The following is a 22,618-nucleotide window of genomic DNA, read 5'->3' as shown; positions in this document are numbered from 1 at the left end:
TTGGGTGCTCTGGGAGACCAGGCCTGGGGCCTTTGTTACTTCCAGGTAAGGACAAAGATCTTAAGTCATCTATGCCCTAAAAGGCCTAGGCTTATAAATAAGCAGAAATGTGACATTCTCCATGCTCCCCAACCCCAGTATTTTCATATAAACATGCCTGGCCTGAGAGTAACTTAAGACAGTCAATTGTGAGGAACAACAAAAGCAGAGTGAGGAAATTCAGCATCTGTGTGTCATTGCTGAGAGCACACATTCTACTGAAGCCTTTTCAGTCTCTGAAGGTTTCCAACCCCCTGCAACTTCTACTTCTAAGCTTCCTGGCAAAGAAGAGGTAAAAGTGGAGGCCGACTTCCCCTAGGTCTTTGTAAGTTCTTGTGTAATCTCGCCCAAGGATTTTATCAGATACTTGCCACGATGCTATCTGTGTGTACATCCAGTGATGATATAAATAATATTCAATGGCTTACAAGACCCCAAATGAGAGAGCTGCTAACTGCCTCTTGGGTGCTTTCTATTCCCTCACTATCAGCAATCAGCCTTAAATCTGGGATCCTTGGTTTTGCAAAACTCACTCTAGTCTCTCAGCCTCTGCATGAACATATTCCTAAGTATGGATATCATGCATATAATATTTAGATAGCATTGTAACAAAGTATTTTTATCTAAATCTTCCAGAGATGATATACATGTACACATCTAATGATCAATTAACTATATATTTATCATTGTATATAAATGTTCTATTTATATATAGTATAAATTATCTATTTGTCTATATATCCATACCTTTTCTTTCTACTTCTCTATTATCTACCTATATTTTATGCATCTATCTATCTATCTATCTATCTATCTATCTATGCATCTATCCTACAGTTATCTGTCATCTGTCCATCCATCTATATCTTTATTTATCTACATGTCTGTCCTACTCACAGTTCCATATAACAGTTGATCATCAAATGCAGTGAGGGCAGGAATTCAAGCAGGACAAGTATCTGGAGACAGGAGCTGATACAGAGACCATGGAGGGGTGCTGCTTACTGGCTTGTTCTCCATGGCTTTCTCAGCCTGTTTTTTTTAAATTATATATATTTACATCCCAAATGCTGCCCCCCTCCAAGCCCCCCTCACAGAGACCTTCCCCCACCCCCCTCCCCTGAGAGGGTAGGGCCCCCATTGGTATTTCCCTAGCCTGGCACATCTTTTACTGAGGGCAGTCAAGGCATCTCTGTTGGGGAATGGATACTACAGTTAGGCTACAGCTTTAGGGAGAGCCTCTGCTCTAGTTTTTGGGTGGGCCTACATGAAGACTGAGCTGCATGTCTATTATATGTGTGCCAGACACCTCATTCCAACCCGCCTGTATGTGTTCTTTGGTTGGTGGCTTAGTCTCTGAGAGCTCTGAGAGGTCTAGTTAGTTGACTATGTTGGTCTTCCTGTGGGGTTCCTATCCCATCCAGAGCCTTCAGTCTTTCCCTCAACTCTTCCATAAGAGTTGCTGACCTCCTTCCAGTGTTTGGCTGTGGGTATCTGCATCTGTCTCAGTCAGCTTCTGGGTAGACTAGCCTCTCAGAGACAGTTATGCTAGGCTTCTGTCTACAAGCATAACAGAATATCATAATGTCATGGATTGGTGTTTGCCCATGGGGTCTCAAGTTGGGCTGGTTATTGGTGGGCCATTCCCTCAGTCTCTATTCCATCTTTGTTCCTGCATTTCTTTTAGACTGGACAAATTTTGGGTCAAAACTTTTGTGGGTGTGTTGGTGTTCTTATCTCTCCACTGGGGTCCTGCCTGGCTATAGGAGGTGGCCTCTTCAGGTTCTATGTACCCACTGTTAGGCATCTTGGCTAAGGTCACCCATATTGATTCCTGGGAGCCTCCCCTACCTTAGGTCTCTGGGACTTCCTAAAAATTCTACCCACCCCCACTGCTGACAGCTGCAGGTTTTCTATTCATTCTCCTGGCCCTCTGGATCTCTCTTCTGTCTCTCTGTATTAATACCTGATTCTGCTCCCCCCATTCCCCTCCCCCTCCCCTCTCCCACTCCCTCCTTTCTCTCCCTCTGCCTCCTATGACTATTTTGTTCCTCCTTCAAAGTATGATTCAAGCATCCTTGCTTGGACTTTCCTTCTTATTTACTTCTTTGAGTCTGTGGGATGCATTATGGGTATTCTGTACTTTATTGGCTAAGGATGCATGTCCTTTTAGGTCTGGGTTACCTTACTCAGGATGATATTTCTAGTTACATCCTTTGCTTGCAAAATTCATGATGTCTTTGTTTTTAAATGCTGAGTAGTATTCCATTGTGTAAATGAACCACATTTTCTGTATTCATTTTTCAGTTGAGGGACTATTGGTTGTTTCCAGCTTCTGGCTCTCACAGGTCATAGTGGAGCACGTGCCGCTGTGGTGTGGTGGGGCATCTTTTGGGTATATGCCCAAGAGTGGTATAGCTAAGTCTTCAGGTAGATCTATTCCCAATTTTCTGAGGAACCTCTAGAATGGTTTCTAGAGTGGTTGTACCAGTTTGCAATCCCACCAGCAATGGAGGAGTGTTCCTCTTTCTCCACATCTTCACTAGTACACATAGAGTGTACTATTGCTTAAGTTTGATCTTAGCCATTTTGACTGGTGTAAGGTCAAATCTCAGGGTTGTTTTGATTTGCATTTCCCTGATGATTAAGGATGTTGAACATTTCTTTAAGTGTTTCTTTTTTGATCATTATAGAATCACAATGCTTCTCCCTTCCATTTTCCTTCCAAACCCTCCCATATAACCCTCCCCATTCTTCTTCAAATTCATAGCCTCTTTTCACTCATTGAATTCACATACATATATGTATATACATATGTATTCCTAAATATTATCTGGTTTGTGTAATGTCACATGTTTGCATGTTTTCAGGGCAGATCCTTTGACATAACAATTGATATACTCTTTCCTGAGGAAGACCAATTTTGCTCCCAGCTTTATTCAATTGCTTATAGTTATTTGTGTAGTGTTGAGGTCTCATGGGCTTTTCCTTGTCCAATTTTGCATGTCTATTGGTATCATTTTGTTCAGCTCACATATGAGCAGTCATGTTGGTGAGAGTTTATGGGTGTAGCTTATGATACTACTAGAATACACAATATAACAGAAAACTCCTTGATCTTCTGGCTCTTACAATATTTTTACCCCTTCCTGCTCAATGTTCTCTGAGCTTTAGGGGCATTTTGTAGATATATCGTTTGGGATTGGGCTCTACAACACTGTATTTTGATTGGTTGTAGTTTTCTATATTGGTCTTCACCTATTGCAAAGAGAAGTTTCCTGGATGATGGATGAAGAAAGACTACAATTATCTGTGGGTATAAGGACAAACCTTTATTGATTGTTATTAGGGATTATGCTGGTTTAGTAAATTAAAAGTCATAGATTCTCTTACAATAACCATGACTTCACTAGAACTGAGCAAGTTAGCTAGCTTTCAAGTACCAGGCATGTTTTCCTTCTTCTTGACTGGGTCTCAAGTTGAATTAGAGAGCTGTTGGTTCCCACCAAGGTATTTATGCTACTACTGCACTCTTAGGATTATTACACCATGTCACTGATGTGATACATAGGCGTCATATATAGGCATAACTGTTGCATGCCTTCCTCCTTTAGAAGCTTGCATAGTACCTTATAGAACCATGAAAACTAGTCCTCAGGGAAGGAGACAAGTCAAGGACTTCTTTTAAAAATGTATATGTGTGTGTGTATGTCTGTGTGACTATAAGCCATATGTGTGCAGGTAACAACAGAGTCCAGAGGAGAACATTAGATTACCTGGAGCTAGAGTAACAGGCAGTTGTGAACTGCTTAATATGGGGTCTGGGAACAGAACCTAGATTCTCTGGAAAAGCAGCAAGTACCTTTGACTGCAGAGTTATCTTTTAGCCTCAATCTGTGCATCCTTTCATGTAGTCATCTATCATCTATTTTAAGCATCTATGTGTCTTTGCACTTCTCTGTGTTTCTTGTATCCATTTATGGATATGTCTATCCATCTATCATATATTTATGCATCTATTTATTGATGTTCATTTACCTGTCTGCCTATGGGTCTAATCTATCTATCTATCTATCTATCTATCTATCTATCATCAATAACTTCAAGGAAATGGAACATTGACATAGTCTCAAAGTTAACACCACGTGAAAAAGCCTTCACCTGATATTTCTGTATCTGTGCTCTATGGAGGAGGCATACTGAAGCCCAAGCTTCTGCTTTTTCTATTTTAAGCTCCTCTCACTGGTAACTGGAATTACCTGCCGAAGGAAATTCCACGGCTCAGTGGTGAGAATCTCCTACAGGCAATTTCAACTAATTAGAGGGAAAAATGTCCTAATTTACAAGGGAAAAGACAGTTGTCTTGAGAATAATTAATTTCTAGTATGAAATATGCATATATTAGTATGGTTACCTTCAAAAATTAATTACCTCGTCTTTGACTATTTATCTTTCCTAGAATACTGCTTACTTCAAAATGTAATTAAAATATTTAGCACATAACAAGTGGAAAATTATTGCTCTGCTGCTATGTAGCCAGCATGTGAGGAAAGAAATACTGGGTTATAAACATGTTGCAATTTCTCATTTTAATTCTTTAGGCAAAGAATATTGGGCATTTCTTCTGAGATAATCATGTTTGAATTTATTCTGGGGTTTCTAGAGATTTGATATTAGCCTCTGTTTAGTAATGGTATGGTGGATGAGAGAACAAGTCTTTTTCTTTTTAAGCATCCTGTGGCTGTTTGCATCTGAAGATCTACAGTAGCTGATAGCACATCTGTTTTGATGACTTTACAGCTGTGCCCAGTAACACTTCTGTTGGAGATAGAGTGGTGAGTGTTCTGTATAACCACCTCATCATTTATTATAGCCAGTTGTTAATCATTGCCAATTTTCATATTCTATATATACCTACTAGAAGATTTTATTGTCACATCAGAAGGTAGAGTCTATTTCTTTTCTCTTTTAATCTGAGTGGTATTTTGTCCCCCTCATCCTCCATTTTAACAAGTAGAATTTGGCATTCATCTCATTCCTGAGAATTTATCCTGTATGTTGCAAGGAAGACCACATTATATGAAGGGATCACATAGGCTGAGATGATCAGTGTCAACAGCAACTTCCAAATATATGATTGAGAGTCCTCTCCTCCTCCTCTTCCTCCTCCTCTTTCTTCTTTAGAAAGATTCTCACGTATCCCACTCTGGCCTCGAATTCTCTAAAGATAATCTTAAATTTATGATCCTCCTGCCTATACCTCCTGAGTGCTGGGATTACAGATGCCACTATGCCCAGCTTATACAGTGTTGGGGATCCAACACAGGATTTTATGCAAGTAGCAGGCAAGCACTTTGCTAACTGAGCTACATTACCACTTCCAGAATGAATCTTCAGTGCATTTTAACCCCCTGCCTTTGAGTTACTCTTGAAAAGACAGAAAATCATGACCTCCCTGCAACTTCTCTTTCTTCTTCTCTCCTTTCCTCTCCTCTCCCCACTCTCTCTCCTCAATAGGGTTTCTTCCTGTAGTTTGGGTTGTCCTGGAACTCTTTCTGTATACCAGGCTAGCCTCAAACTCAGATGTCATTTGCCTGTCTCCCAAGTGCTGAGATTAAAGGAGTGCAACACCACCAACTGGAGCAGGACTGTCTTTTATAGAAGTTCACACTCACACTCTAAGGTCTCTCTTTAAAATTCTCTTAACCTTTGTGCTTAAAATCTATATTAAATATTTTTTATAAACCCCAACTTTGCTTCACACTGGCTTGTCCTGAAGTTCTTTATTACATCAAAACTAAGGATTTGGTCCATAAAAGATTAGATTATGAGAACCCCTGAGGCTGCTGCGTGTGACAGCATGGAACTGCATCTCCATTTCTGCTGTCACCAACAGGGCAGAATAGTGAATATTTGCTTGCAAGATGATGTGTGATGCAGAGAACAAGGCTTCTCAGAAAGTATTGCTAACAGTATTAGATCTCACAGAAATGCCATCAGAATTTACCACCAAAATTGCTATAGCCATCATAGCAACAATGTAGGAAAGTTCTTCTGATGATAAAGCTTGATCCTCCTCTTCAGCACTAGAGATTGCCTTCAGAATTGGGTTGAAACAATCAGCTGCACAGACTTCTCTCCACATGGTCTCTGTGGATGGCACTAATGGAAACTCATTTTTACCATTGTCAATGGCTCTTCTCTCTGACAAGAACATATGCTACCCTGGGGATCACCCTGTCGCTTTTAACAGGATATATGTTCTGCCAGCTTTAATACAAACCCTTCTATCTCTTTGTCAGATGCTGCCAAGGCATTTTACAGCAACTGCGATGATCTGCTTTTTCCAAGTGCTGATTGTGTTTTAGAGTTGACAACACAAGAAAGCCATATAGATAGATGGATTGTAGGGATTCCATGGCTATCAGGACTGGCAGCCACCTTCTGTCTGTATAAACCCAAATTTATAGAATTGAAATGGAAGCCTGAAAGTGTATAAAAAATAAATGTTTGATGTGAAGCAGAATTTGAGAACTCCTACCATCTATTAGGAGTCACAGTATGGGGTTATAGGGGTAGCTCAATTTATTTTTTTTTTTATTAGATCTTTCATTTACACTTCAGATACCATCCCGTTTCCCCATTCCCCCCCCTTAGAAAACCCCTATCCCATGCCCCCTTTTCCTTTTTGCATTTATACATTTTTTTAAGAAATGTTAATCATAGGCTTTATAAGTTTGGTATTGTTCAATCAGAGGTGTAACCCACTGACCAACCTAGATATATCAACTATCTTTGACTGGTGGAGATACATAAACATCTGCTTCCCTGTTTCCCCCCTCTATCTCTCTTTCATCACCTAGCTTCTCCTCTCCTTCTTCTTCTCCTCTTCTTACTCCTTTTCTTCCTCTCAGTACTCCTCCCACCTTAGCTCCTCCTACACATCACCCTTCCTGTTAAAAGGAAACTTTTCTCTCAAAATACAATTAGAGCATAATTATGCCTATTTGTACCAGTGAGGTACAAGATAGTCCTAATGCCCAGTCCATCCTTTTGTTGACTAACCAGCACCTCTGTCATCTATCCTAATTAAAACACTTAGTTCTGAACCTGGCTTTTTCCTTGGCTTTAGGATGAATGTCAGCTGATGACCATACACTCAGATCTTTTCTCTCAAAGTAAATAGCTATAAGTTTTCAACCCCATCAGAAATCCAGAATGACTGAGTTGACTATAATTGTGGGAAGCACCAAGCATAGCTTCTAAAACTTAGCCAATTTATAGAGACCTCTGAACACCTGGACACTCGCTCTACTTTGAAACGTTGGAGCATCTGTTCTTCTGCCTTCTGGCCCAGGATCATCTGACAGACCTTAGTGCTGCAGAATTATTAAGGGCTGATTACTCTGTCTAGGCAGATATAATCAGTCGACTATTCTGCAAGTGTGTCCTTTTCTGGACAGTAATTTGTCTGTAGAAGGAAAGTGGCAATTCTTGCCTAGTGGCTGTCTCACCACAACTGGAGTAACTCCAAGGATGCTCAATTTCTTCTTAGAGTTTAACATAGGAAGCTGTCCGGAGCAGACAGGTCTCTAATGAAAATGAACATTAATACTGAAATGTTTGTCATGTCAATTCTAAGGATTTCTGATGTTTTGAAAACCAGCTATCCATGTAAGGTAATCTGGAGTGTTGCCTGTTAACTCCACTCAGCTATTTCTAAATAAAACATAGAGAACACCCTTATAATAAACTCCAAGTCATGAATTTGCTATAGTCCCTTAACTCACAGGCTGACCATCTCAAATCAGTTAAAAAAGTTAAAGAAGGACTGGGTCTAAGCTTTGTATTCCTAAGTGTGTTATACTGGTACAATGCCTATGAGAGTAACAATATTCATCTCACTCTTATATCACTAAAAAGCTCATGCCACTGAAAACCTTAAAATTTGTAAACAAAGTAAATTGGTGCCATTTAAGAATTTATATCTTCATCTTGATATTAATTATACAGATTTCTACTAATAGGTTATGGCTATGCAATAAACCCTAGCTAATCCTCTCTATTCCGACAAAACCACTACTTTTTCCTAGGGAGACAGCCCAACATTTACCACCTTAGTCCCCATGCCCAGGGAATAGGGGCGCTGACTCATCATTAGCTTCTTCAAGCTGATTATGGGCGTTGAGATATTAGAAGAGGGGTGGGGGGGAGTGCAAGTTGACAATCCTCTGATGCTGTGTCTTCGCTGCCTCCAGATAGAATTCACGGACCTCAGAGGTTTGAGCAGGTCTGCCCAGCTTGCTTGTTGAGTAGATACACCAAGGTTGATCATTCTGCAATATACAATTCTCAAAACAAATTTTAGTATCAAGATAGGTTTTTTTTTTTTAAAGAGGGCTGACATTTTATTAAGAATGTTGGTTCTAACCGCTTTTCTATTTTTCCCCTTTTATTGGATATAATATTTACATTTCAAATTTTATCCCCTTACCATATTTCCCCCACCACCCAGGAACCCCTTATCCCATCCTCCCTCCTCCTGCCTCTATGAAGGTGTTTACCCACCTACCCCCAGCCTCCCTCCCCACCCTCAGATTCCCCCCCCTCAGTGCTCAGCCTTCAGGGTACCAATGATCTTGTCTCCCACCTATGCCCAACAGGGCCATCCTCCCCTACATATACAGCTGGAGTCATGTGTCTCTCCCTATGTGCTCCTGGGCTGGTGGTTTAGACCCTGGGGAGCTCTGGCTGGTTGGTATTCTTGCTCTCCTCACAGGGCCACCAGCCCTTATGGTTCACGGTTCCTTCAATTTACTCTCTGACTCCTCCATTGGGAACTTTGATCATATTAATGGATAGCTGTGGGTACCTGTCTCTGGGTATGTCCGACTCTGAGAGACCTCTAAGGAGACAGCCTTATCAGGCTGCTGTCAGCTTTCCCATCCTGACATCCCTATCAGCGTCTATTTTTGATGACTGCCTATTGAATGAATACCCAGACACAATGGTCTCCCTACAACCCCCCCTTATGATTCTGACCCACACTTTGTCTCCATATTTGCTCCCTTGGTTATTTAGTTACTCCTTCTAAGAAAGACCTAGGCATCCTCACTTGTTCTTTCTTCTTCATGAGCTTCATGTCGTCTGGTAGTTGAATCTTTGTTGTTTCAAACTTTTGGGCTAATCTCCGCTTATCAGTGAGTAAATACCATGTGTGTTCTTTTGTGATTGGGTTACCTCACTCAGGATGATATTTTCTAGATCCATCCATTTACCTAAGAATTTCTCGAATTCATTATTTTTAATAGCTGAGTAATATTCCATTGTATAAATGTACCACATTTTTTGTATCCATTCCTCTGTTGAAGGGCATCTGGGTTCTTTCCAGCTTCTGGCTATTATAAATAGGGCTGCTATGAACATAGTGGAGCATATGTCTTTGTTATTTGTTGAGGCATTTTCTGGGTATATACCCAGGAGTGGTATAGCTGGGTCCTCAGGTAGTGCTATGTCCAATTTTCTGAGGAACCGCCAGACTGACTTCCAAAGTGGTTGTACCAGCTTGCAACCCCACCAACAATGCAGGAGTGATCCTCTTTCTTCACATCCTCGCCAACATCTACTATCACCTGAGTTTTTGATCTTAGCCATTCTGACTGGTGTGAGGTGGTATCTCAGTGTTGTTTTGATTTGCATTTCCCTGATGACTAAGGATGTTGAGCATTTCTTAAGGTGCTTCTCGGCCATTCGAGTTTCCTCAGTTGAGAATTCTTTGTTTAGCTCTGTACCCCATTTTTTAATGGGGTTATTTTGTTGTTTGGCATCTAATTTCTTGAGTTCTTTGTAAATATTAGATATTAGCCCCCTATCAGATGTAGGATTGGTAATGATCTTTTCCCAATCTGTTGGTTGCCGTTTTGTCTTGTTGACAGTGTCCTTTGCCTTACAGAAGCTTTGCAATTTGATGAGGTCCCATTTGTCGATTCTTGATCTTAGAGCATAAGCCATTGGTGTTTGGTTCAGGAACTTTTCCCCTGTGCCTAGGTATTCGAGGGTCTTCCCCAACTTCTCTTCTAATATTTTCAGTGTACCTGGGTAGCTCAATTTATAAAGTGATTGCCAAATGTTGTAGTTAAGATTTCTATCATGATAAAACACCATGGCCAAAATCAACTTGTGGAAGAAAGGGTTTATTATACCTTATAGCTTATAGTCTTTCATCCAGAGAAGTCAAGGAAGGAACTCAAAGAAGGAACATGGAGGCAGTAACTGATACAGAGGCCATGGATGAGTGCTACTTACTGGCTTGCTCCCTCATGATTCTTTCAGCTTGCTTTTTTATAGCAACCAGGACTATCAGTCCAGGGGTGGTGTTGCCCATGATGGGCTTAGCCCTCTGACATCAACAATTAATTGAAAAAATGCCCTATAGGCTTGCCTACAGTCCAATCTTATAGATGCATTTTCTCAATGACAGTCATTCTTTCCAAAAGACTCTAGGTTGTGCTAAGTAGACATAAAATTAGTCAGCATACTGAACAAGTATGAGGGTCTAAGTTCAATCCCCTGCATCCACAAAGAACACCAGTGTGGTAGTAGGTATGTGTAATTCTAGAGATGGGGAGATGGCGATAGGAAGATCATTGGAGCTCATTGACCAGTTAGCCTAGCTGAACTGGTGAGCTCCAGGTCAGTGAGAGATCCTGTCCCCTCAAATTAAATGGAAAATGATTGAGGAAGACATAGGGTATTGGCCTCTGATCTCTTCACAAATGCACACACAAGTATGTCTTTCTGCATGTGCTTACGCACACACACAGACACACAGACACACACACACTCACAGACACACACACACACACACACACACACACACACAAACACACACTATAAGGTAGATGTCTCCCTCCTGAGGAATAATACTTGAAGTTGCCATCTGGGCTCCACACATGTACAAGTATGTACACACACACCTACAACATACCAACACATGCACACAAACATGTACACAATTCCTCTGTATAAAAGCTTCATTTTTTTTCTTTCAGCAAACTACACTAAAGCCTTCCTGGCTGGGTTCCAACAGGACCAGGCACTTAAATGCATAAATCCACATGTGGTATACTTACAGACACAGAGGTAAAACATTCATACACTTAAAGTAAAAATAAGAAAAAAATGGAAATTGGCAAAGGAAAAGGTGTATTTATTTAGAGTGTTGTCGAGGGTAGGGAGTCTAATTTCCCTCAGCTCCCCCATGTGTGTGCTCATCAGAAAATTCACAGAAAGCTGGGAGACAAAGGGAAGGACACTTGTAACTTTACCTGAGAGGCAGATCCTTTCTTGAGGGTAATGGGCCCAGGGTCCCAGATTGCCTCCCTTATCTCTGTTAGTGACTTTTTAAAATTTTATTTTTATTTTTTTTATTCACTTTACATCCTGATCGCCGCTCTAATCTGTCTCCTCACTGCACACAGTCTCTCCCCTCTCCCTCCTTCCCTTCTCCTCTGAGAGAATGGAGGACCCGCTTGTGTATAACCCCATTCTCAAACATTAAGTCTCTGCAAGGCTATGCACATCCTCTCCCACTGAGGCCAGACAAGGCACCTCAGTTAGGGGAACAGGATCTTTTTATATAACTCTGGAATTTATTTTGTAGAGCACGCTGCCCTTGGGTTCACATAGATCTGCCTTCCTGCCTTCCTCTGTGGCCCAAGTGCTGAGATTAATGGTGTGTGCCACCACATTGTTACAGAGGCTTAGAAAAACGTGGCTTGAGGAAAATGCGATTTCAGAGATGACTCAAATTAGAAAAGAAAAGAATTGGGATTTTTGTGGGATGTAAAATCACCACCTGTCTCAGGCCTCGTAGAATTCTGTAGTCTGTTAAGTCCTTCTTTTGGCCATTTGGGAATGGAAGGGAGCCTCTTAACTTTACTTCAGAGGTCAGCTCCAATTTCCAACACCTGCATCCCCTTTAAACACACTAATGGTGCAAGTGAAAAAAGTTAGATGGAAAGGGAGATGGGGAGGATCTTGGAGGAGCTGGGGAGTGGAAAGAATATGATCAAAATAGTTTGTATGGAAAAGCTTTTAAAAATAAAAATATTTTTTAATGTTTTTGTGACTTTCAGTGTTAATCTGCTAGTCAAAGTGTGTGTGGGGGCACAAGAGTCCATTCAGAATATTTCTTTTTCCCCCTGGGTTTCACACTGTCACTCAACATGATATCCAAAGAGGATATAGCTCAACATTATCCCATCTCCAAGCATCCTGGACAACATAAGGTTGTGAATCAGACATTGGTGGAAACACAGGGTGAAAAGTACTGACTGGGACTCGAGCAGCATATTCTTTCCTATGTAGTACCCTACTTTTTTGTTTGCTTGTGTCTAGCAATTTCTGAGGCCAGAGGACCAGCAGTACTGTTGATATTTGTGGTAGCTCTGGGTATAAGAAAATTGGGAGTATTGAGGTCTAATGGGAATGGGTAAAAAGATTATATTTTCAAAAATTCTGCATCTCTTAAACCAGGCAGGAACAGTTACATAAGTGGCATGGCCTAGAGCAAAACCAGGATGTGACATTACTGTTTTTCTACCATAGCAAATCCGAGGACTGAACTCAGGTCACCAAGCTCAGTGGCAAATGCTTTTGTCTCCCGTATTTATGGCACAAAATGAACATGCCCAGGTATATTCCTGGCCACTATCTTCATGATGTAAACAAAGCCTGCTCAGAAATGTGCCAGCCTGCCATTTTAATGGTTTAAGCCAGCACTCTTGATATAAAAAGAAACTCAAAGTAATAGAATCGGTGTTATAAAGGATTCACTAATAGCTTTGCTTAGTAGACATCGAATCACACAGAGAAGAATTTAGCTAAGGGAGTGCCTGCCTCCAAAATTTCCCAAAGATTAGTGGTCTGCTAACCAGAGCTGTTACAGAGAAGCAACATTTGTGGTGCCAGGGTGCAAAGGTTTGTTCACTAAGATTGTCCAGCTAGTATGTCCATCCCCAAAGAAAGTGCCTCTTATAGGTATGCAGGGTCACAAACCAATGTTAAGTACTTGCCCGACATAAAGCTCCCAGTTCTCTTCTTTTTTTTTTTTTTTTTGTTTATTTTTTGAGACAGGGTTTCTCTCTTAGCCCTGGCTGTCCTGGAACTCACTCTGTAGACCAGGCTGGCCTTGAACTCAGAAATCCGCCTGCCTCTGCCTCCCAAGTGCTGGGATTAAAGGCATGTGCCACCACTGCCCGGCTCCCAGTTCTCTTCTTAATAAAAATATAATTCTGTCAGAAGAGCAAGATAACTCTGGGTAACAACTATTCAAAAAGAACGACCCAGATGTACTAAAGAAATGATTTTGGCAATATCTTAGCTTTGTCAATTTCATATCTGCCGAAGTGGTCAGACTTGTAGTCTCCTGTCTCTGTTTAAAGTGTTCAGAGGATCACCTGGGTCCTAGACGTAAAAGAGATTTAAGGATAACAGTGTACATGAAATGCGTAAGCCTAAGGTATATAAGTTAGTAAAATCTTCTATTCAAGGCTAGCTCTTCTTTGAGCATTAGCCAGAGCTAGACAAACACGATTAAAGAGCTTTTCCTTTACTAATCTCTTAAGTGTGCAGAGTGATTTCTTACTGGGAAGGTCTATTGTGTTCTTAACACTCTGAGACCATGAATGAAGCACGTTTTCACCATTTTTTTTTATTTAAACTAGACTTTAAATTGAACATGATCAAACATCTTAAACTGAGCATGCTTAGTCAGTTGCAACTTAAATTGAGCATGCTCAGTAACATATGTTTTAAACTGCATGCTCTGTTGTGTAGCTAGTAAGTTGAGCTTGCTAAATCGAGTAATGTACATCTTAAACTGAGCTTTCACTAGAATATTCCTGTGCCTAGTGTGTTTTCCCACCTACGGACTCTCCAAATAAAACCCCAGGTTCATAGTCAAACAGGACAATATTTGCAGAAGAACTTTGCCTCTCTTTCCCTGCTGCACATAATAAATAAACTTTTCACCACCCTTCCTTATCTTTGGGCTTTATTTGTTGGCTTTGTACTTACCAAGAGGAGCAAGCCATTGGTACAGTAAGATCAGAGAATTAAACTGAGCATAAAACCTGTCTGCATTTACATTGCTTTGTCAATAATGCTCTATTATTGGTGCATAGTGGAACATGCCTTTAATTCCAGCATTTAGGAGGCAGAGGCAGGCAGATTTCTTTGAGTTCAAGACCAGCCTGGTCCATACAGTAAGTTTTAGGTCAACCAGAGCTATGTAGTAAGACCTTGTCTCAAATAACAACAACAACAACAGCAACAACAATGATGATAATATCAATAATTATATGTGAATAGAAAGATATAGTGCCCCCTCTTTATCTGCTAGGTTTACATTTGTGAATCTAACTAACTTTGAATGGAAAATATTCTAGAAAGGAAAAATAATTGCATTTTTACTGAGCCTATATTTTCATGTTGTTATTCCCTAAACATCTCTTCTTAAAATATTTATTTGTGTGCATGCATGTATACAAGCAAGCGTGCATGTGTGTGTGTGCGCGCGCACGCGTGTGTGTGTGTATGTGATTATGTGAGGGTACACTCATGCCATGGCAGTGTGGAGGTTAGATAATAACTTTCAAAACGTTCTTGCCTTTCACCTTGTTTTAAGGCAGGGCCTGTTTGGCTACTTTTTGCTTCTGGGATGTCTGTTCTAGACTAGTTTGCCTGCATATCCTAGACTAGCTTGCCTGAGAGCTTCTGGCAAATTCTTTCATCTCTGCCTACCATTTTACATTAGGAGTGCTGGGATTATAGATGCATTTAACTGAATCTGTTTTCTAAAGGGGTGGGTGACATTTCTAGGAATTGAACTCAGTTGTCAGGCTTGTGTGGCAAATGAGCAATTTTTCTGGTCTCTTGATAGCAACTCTTGCATATCATTTCATTGAATTTGGTATTATAGGTCATTTAGAGATGATTTATATGGGAGTCTGTATATAAGCTATATGCAAGCACCATGCTATTTTATATAAGGACATGGATCTTTTAATTTTTATATTGGTGGGAGTCCTAAAGACAATCAATATGAAGCTTTCTTGGCTGGCTTCTTTTATGGCCATATACCTTGTTTGAGAGAGGATCTCTCACTGGGACCTGAGACTCAGTGATTAATTTAGGCTGCCTAGTCATTAAAACTCAAGGATCCTTCTGTTTGTCCCTCTTCAGTGCTGGGAATTTGAATGAATTGAGATTTTTTTTTTTTTGTCCTTGTGCAGAAAGAGTTTTACTGAGTAAGTTATCTCCCTGATCTTATATTGCACTTGCATAGTGCTTGGAGATGGATACATTTTCTCCTTTCCTCTGCACACATACTGAAATAGAGCAAAAAATACAATAATAGCTCTTGATATTCTCATAGAATATGGAATGAAGGCTGTAATATTGTAGAAGAGATAAGCAAAGGAAGTAGATGTGCCATTTTACACACAATTCTAAACTCTTCCACCAAAAATCTCACAGTGTTTATGATGTCTATATATCTAAAGATTTTATTTATTTACTTACTTACATTTATGGATGTTATGCCTTCATGTATAGTTTTACACATGTGCATGACAGGGGCTGATTGAGGCCAGAAGAGGTCATTACATACTCTGGAACTGGAATTAGAGATGATTGTGTGCTGCCATGTAGATGCTGAAACTTAAACCCAGGTCCTCTGGAAAAGCAGTCAGTGCTTTTAACCTCTGAGCCATCTCTCCAGCCTCATCACAGTGTTTGTGATAAGAGGTGGTGTAGAATCTACCTTAACACAAAAACTCCGTCTTTCCTTGTCCCTTCATCCTCTCACAATTTGTGATAATTTATAGAAACTATTGTTTTATTTTTCCATGCAGAGACTTGTGGATAGCCCCAGCCTCTTGTTTTGATGGTAGTTACACTCCTGGGACGGGCTGCCGAGGAGAAGTGAATATTGTGAAACTTCTGTCCAATTGTATTTGTAAAATAAAGGATAGAGCTGGTGATTGTGCAGGAGAAGAGGAAGTTGACGGGAGAGAGGCTATGGAGGTGACAGAGGAGCCAGAGGTGGAAGGACAAAGGAGGAGAAGAACGTGGCCTAGAAAAACCGCAAGTTGTAAGGGATCTCATAGCTGGGGAATAGAGTAGTGCAATGGTAAATCTGCCCAATCTAGGCTTGCAGTTTATAATCATAAATATTGAGTTGTGTTTTCCTTGACTGGACTTATTTGGGTTGGAGATTTACCACAACAGAGACTTGCCCCTACCAAAAAAAAAAAAAAAAAAAAAAAAAAAAAAAAAAAAAAAAAAAAAAAAAAAAAAAACAACAACTCATGATTGGAAACTCTCCCCAAAATATAGTTTTCTCACAACCCCAATAAAAAGCTTTTCTATAAAGCAAAGCTATGAAACCCAACATCTTTAAGATGTACCCCTCAGCATCTTCTACTGAATAGGAGCTCTGGTTGTTTGTATGTGGATTCTTGGTGACACATTCCTGGGGAACCTGAATAACAGAGCTCATGAGTTCCCCACGGGCTTTCCTTCTTGAAGGAACACCTTGGTCTTGAACAGAACAGCTTGCCATTATACCTGTCACAGCCTAAAGAGACCCAGAGGTAGTATTCTTGGCTAGCTGGCTTTTCAGGGGCAATAGGAAGATGTTTTTGCTGTATTCTCTACAGACGGTGGCATGGGTTTCTCTCTCCCCTCACCCTTTAGCCTCTCTGCCTTTCTTCTGCAGTAGTCAGCTAATCTTAAATGGCTTAAATGACTTCACAGCAGACATTCGTGATCTTCATGTCTTCATGTGGCTTTTCCAAACACTTTAATAGCATGAGCTTTTTTCAACAGCCACTGGCTACTTGAGATGCTACTGGGGCTTCCAGGTTTATTTTGTGACATTTGGAGCTTTCTACATGATTATTTCCTCTGTAGAAACATAAATATGCATTAGCATCCTTCAGTTTGTGAAAGGAAGGATTCCCAAGGGTTTGTGTTTTAGATGTTCATACACATTGGCTCCAACCCAAGATGCTGAGTGAGCAGATTTAGGCTAGCATTTAGGAATTCACATGAATAATAAGCTCATTAGGTAATGGGGAGGCAAGTGGTCCTTCCTGTCCCCAATTAGTAATATTTTTTTCAGGGGTAGAATATTTTGGAGCACCTTGTTCAGGTGACCTGGGATTGTCCTCCTCAGATAACCATCTAAGTAATCCTAGTAATTAACCTAATTCCTTAGCATTATTTTGTTTAGTTGGTATTTATTTTATTTTCATACTGGACTTGCAAATGCTCTACCATAGTTAACATCCCAAGTCTATGCATCATTTTTAAAATGAAGAAAACTGGACTGGGAAAAAAGCTTAGTTGATGTGTTAGCTTTTACTGTTACTGTGACAAAATACTCCAACAAAAGTAACTTAGGAAGAATGGAGGGAAGGAAACAAGGAAGAAAGGAGGGAGGGAGAGAAGGAAGGAAGGAAGGAAGGAAGGAAGGAAGGAAGGAAGGAAGGAAGGATTGATTTATTTGGGCTCCTTGTTAGAATGTACTATATACATCATGGTGGGATAGTCCTGGTGATAGGAGTCCGAGGTGGCTCCTCAAATGGCACCTGCAATCAGGAAGCAGAAACAGGTGAATGTTGATACTTGGCTTACTTTTTCTTTTAGTACAGGACCCCAGCCCATAGAATGTTGTAGCCCACAGTTAAGGTGGGAGTCTTCCTACCCCAATTAACCTGATCAACGCAGTCCCTCACAGACATGCCCAGAGGATAATCTCTTATAGATAAACCCTCATAGACACTAGCAAAATCTTGTCTCCTAGGTGATTCTAGATTTTGTCAAGTTAATACCATTAACCATCATGATTGATACTTAGTAAACATGAAGACCTGTGTTTCTTCCTCAGAACCCATGTAAAAGTTGGACATTGTTGTGCATGGTTGAAATCCCAGTGCTGGAGCGGTGGAGAGAAGTGAATCACTGGGATTCACTGGTCAGCCAGAGTCACCTAATTGATGAACCCTAAGGCAGTGAGAGATCCTGCCCCCAAATCGATGTAGACAACTCTTGGGTAGTAATATCTGAGGTTAAAATCTAGTTTCCACATGTATGCCCCCCCCCCCAGTATGCATATCCTAGACACACCAAAGAAATTTAAAAAATGAAGAAAACATTCACCAAATAAAGGAAAGCATGACCTAAAATTATAAAGCTATGTGTGTATACAGATAAACCCACAAGCCAACATCACTCTGTCTCTCCCTCTCCTCTTGTTAGGTTCTCACACATACATGGTTTCACTGAGATTGCTTTGAGGTCATGAACTTTAGTTTTGTAAAACAGTGTCTAACTCTTCCTTCTTTGTGCTCAAACACATGACACATGACAACTGTTTACATTATACTAAGTAATGAATTGTAACTGGTTTAGAGGTGATTTAATGTACTTGTGGAGATGGGTGTTTTATGTTCATACAACAGCATTTTACAAAAGGAACTTTAATGCCCTGGTATCATGATGACTGCATCATGGAGGCTTGGAACCAACATGTTAAGGATATTGAAGAATGACTGGAGAGTCCTTTGGGACATGGCTCCAAAGACAAGTTACACAAGGAATTAATACAGTCTTTAGTCTGACAGTCAGAAAGGGCAAGAAATGAATTTTTCAATTTAGCCAGAGACTCAATAAGCTTGGGCAGTGCATCTGGCTCTGTGTGATTTGTGGTGGAATAGCTTCATAAATATTTCAGGCAATATTTACATTAAGCCCCTCAACAGCTCTACAACTAACATGAACCAAAGAGAAGGAAGCAAGAAGGAAGCAAATACTTCCTACCAAAAATAAGGAAGCATTGCAGTCATTTTATTGTGATTGTTATAAGTGGATGGGGCTGGGCCTGATGTTTCCAGGTTCTTGCTCTCTTGTGCAAGAATGCAATACAAGTTCACACAGTTCACATAGTACCAATGAAACCATATCAAAGAAACTGTATTAAAAGCAAAGTAGTAATAAAGGTCAGAAACATTGTCAAGATTGACAGAGGGCTATGCAAGGGCTCCATTTCTAATTTCAGATTTTTTTCAGATTTTCAGAGTCTAAAGGAGGGAGGAACTGGTTACTAAGGGAAAGAGTTGGGAACATCTTTATTTTGATTGACATATTAAGCTATATAACCACTTCTCAAGCAAGTCTAGGCTGTATTGCCCCCCCTCCAATCTTCATACCTAGACCTAACTGGAGTAGGATTGAATAGAACCCGTTTAAACTTGATGGTTGTTAAAGGAAAGGGAAACTATTCCATTGTTCAGAACCGGGCATGTGCAGTTTGATGGAAGTGTGGGTCCTGTGCTATTAGTGTGTTGCTAGGTGCATTGTTCAAAGAGGAAAATGTATGCATAGCATGTGCAGGTAAGAATCTCAGGCTGTCAAGTGTATCATTAGAAGATGAGTATGTCAAAACAAACTTAGTGGTATATTTAAGGTTTTTTTTTTCTTTTGTCTCATAATGCTTTGTCTGAGCACTTTTCTTTTCTTTCTTTCTTTCTTTTTTTTGCCTCATAGGTCTTTTGTTTGTAGATTAATGGTTTCTGATTTTGTGTTTTTAATGGGACTTCTGTGTGTATGGATGTGTATGTCTCTGTGTCTACATGTATTTCTTGTGCTTTTTTTGGGACACTTTTGTTTTGTCATATTCTGGTTTGTTTTTATTTTAGATGCCTGTTTATTTACTAATGAGAAAGGGAGAGAGGAGCGAGAGAGGGAGAGGGAGGGGAAAATAAAGGGTATGGATTTGGGTGGATAGGGAGGTGGGGAGGATCTGGCAGATCAGAGTATATTTCTGGAAAAAAATCTGTACAGCCCATCCAAAGTAGAGCCCCAAGTTACTAAACCATTTTCTGGCTTGCTCATGATAAACCACATCAAAGATGATAGGTTAGGGATTTAATTATGCCTGACTAATTTTTTGAGACAGCATCTCTTTTTGTAACTCTGGCTGGCCTGGAACTCACTATGTCGAACTTTTCTCTGCCTCCCAAGGGCTGGGATTAAAGGCATGTACTACTACCCCCAGTCGAGTAATTTTTGAAGAAAGTTCTCAGCAAGATTTTCTCTGTAGAGGATGGCACGTCACATAGGACCATGAGTTAAAGGTCAGCCTGAGCTTCACAGGACCTTGTCTCAAAAACAGGCAGGGTGATAGTGGTGGTGTTCAGGGGTAGAGCCTAGAACACACAGACCTTAGGTTCTATCCCCAGTACCACGAATAGGCCTCTCCAACATAACAGAAAAGCAACATTACTCATAAAAGATAAGCAATGAGGTTTCTGTAGTCTCAAATCAATCTTTATTCCTTCTTCTTTATCCACTTTTCTCCCAACTCTCTTTTAAGATAAGGCCTCCTGTCTGCTAGGCTAGCCTGGAAATCTCTATGTAGCTGAGGGTAGCTTTAAATTTCTGATCTGCCTCCACTTTTCAATTGTTGGGATCACTGGGTAAGCCACCAAAAATGCTTGGTTCAATGGAGTCCTGGGGATAGCACTCAGGGCTTTGGACATGTTTGGACTTTGGGCTTTGGACTCGCTTGACTAACTGTGTTAAATCCCCAGCCTCTCAAATAATTTTCTTTCACCATATGTCAATGGCAAATAGAACTACATACCATGTGTGCTGGAAATAATAGCCAATTTGTGCACACAATTTCACTAAGAAGTCAAATTAAAATTCTCTGTTCATGGACTTATCTTCTTTCTTCCTACTTGAGATATGGTCTACTCCATGTGTGATCCAGGTTTATGTATGGAGTTTAGTACCTACCTTCATGTTCTTTTCACTTGTCTGTTTTTCATGGTTTGCTGTTTTTCAAGGGTGGGGCTTGTTTTCTGATATCAACAGTTTTCAATATGCTGTAAGGGGAAAGGACAGAGGTAAATATGCCTGTTTTCGTAGGGTATTTGGTAATATGGTAATATCTGGAGATATTTTTTGTTGCCACACCTGGAGAGTTCTGTTAGGTTTTTTTGTCTGTGACAGAATGCCTGATGTTTAATAAATGAGTGAATTCAAGAAAGATGCATTTTGGCTAATGGCTTTAAGAGGTTTTAGTCCTTCCTGCTGGAGAGGATGTTGCAGAATAAACCAGCTCAAATCTTGTCTGGAAATATTCTTGTAGATACACCCAGCCTTACTGATCCTAGACACCTGTTAAGTGCAATAAAAACAACCACCAGGATGGGCAATCATGTGGGTATAGATGCCCAAGGATGCTGTTAAAAATCCTGCAGTAGGGGCTGGAGAAATTGCTCGCTGGTTAAGAAGAGCATTGGCTGCTCTCCCAGAGGACCCAGGTTCAATTCCTGGCACCCACATGGCAGCTTACAACTGTCTGTAACTCCAGTTCTAGGTGATTCGACACCCTCACATAGACATACCTGTAGGTAAAACACCAATGCACATAAAATAGAAAAATAAATTAAAAATATGTTTTTTAAAAAAATCCTACACAGCTGGCCAATGCTCATGGCTATTTGTCTCAAATGGAAGAGTGGTGAAAACAAGGAACGCTCCTTTGAATATGGCATTGCATCATCAACCTTTCTGGTATTTGATCATGATCCCAGGCAAAGTGAACATATCTTGGCAAGAATAACTCCTAAGTGATACATATTAGTGTTTAATTATTTTTTTTGTGTGTGTGGTGTGTATGTATGTGTGTAGGTACACATGCTCACATCACACATGTGGAGGTCACAGGTGAATATCAGGTTGCTTTTTCTACCACACTCTACTTAATTCCCTTGAGAGGGCATTTTTAGGTAAGCCTGAAGATTATTGTTTTATTTAGGCTGGGGCCAGTAAGCTACTAGGACATATCTGTCTTGGCACCCCTCTCTGGCAATGTTGGAGTTACAGATATGATTGGCTGTCTCTGGGTTTTTAAATATGGGTGCTGGGGATTCAGATGCAGATCCTTATGCTTGCATAGCAAAAATCTCTTACCTACTAAACCATCTACCTAGTACCTAGGTAATATGTATTTTTTAACATATTATATTCAGTGGGAGGTTAATGGTTAAGCTGTCCCGGTTTTCATTTGTACTGTTCAGTTTATCACTTGGCTAAGGGATGAATGTCACAGCATTTTTTTTTTATTTCTAAATTAGCTACACATTTACATTCTACTCATTAATCAGTAGGTGAAATTATACAGAGGATATTCTTTTACATTACACTCACATCCAAACACATGTACAACAGATGTTGTAAAACACACACACACACACACACACACACACAAGCCATTTTTGCTGTGAGTGATTGTAGTGTTTAAGATAAGCCTTCACAAAGAATTATGTTTCCTGTTATTTTTAGGGATGCTTTGGGGGAATCAATCATATTGCTCCTCTTTAAGTAACACACAACTAAACCTGGGTATTTTTGCCACCTGAGAGACTTTAAGAGAAAGATGACACTTTTGAGTAAAGTAGGTGGAGGATTATCCCCTAGAAATCCAGTATGAGCAGGTTTT

The 22,618-nt window shown here is 40.2% G+C and overlaps 1 protein-coding gene across 1 annotated transcript in view; it reads left to right on the top strand.

Moving 5' to 3' along the window:
* LOC117694026 (claudin-34-like) overlaps positions 1–22,618 on the top strand; it is a 572,054-nt gene that overhangs the window by 56,769 nt on the left and 492,667 nt on the right. Inside the window, exon 2 of the mRNA XM_034484749.2 lies at positions 4,771–4,874. The gene's annotated coding sequence lies outside the window, so the exon portion shown is untranslated. The remainder of the gene's footprint in view (positions 1–4,770; positions 4,875–22,618) is intronic.

This window comes from Arvicanthis niloticus, chromosome X (assembly GCF_011762505.2).
Source record: "Arvicanthis niloticus isolate mArvNil1 chromosome X, mArvNil1.pat.X, whole genome shotgun sequence".
In the NCBI taxonomy this organism is placed as follows: Eukaryota; Metazoa; Chordata; class Mammalia; order Rodentia; family Muridae; genus Arvicanthis; species Arvicanthis niloticus.
This window is presented reverse-complemented; position numbering and strand designations above follow the sequence as displayed.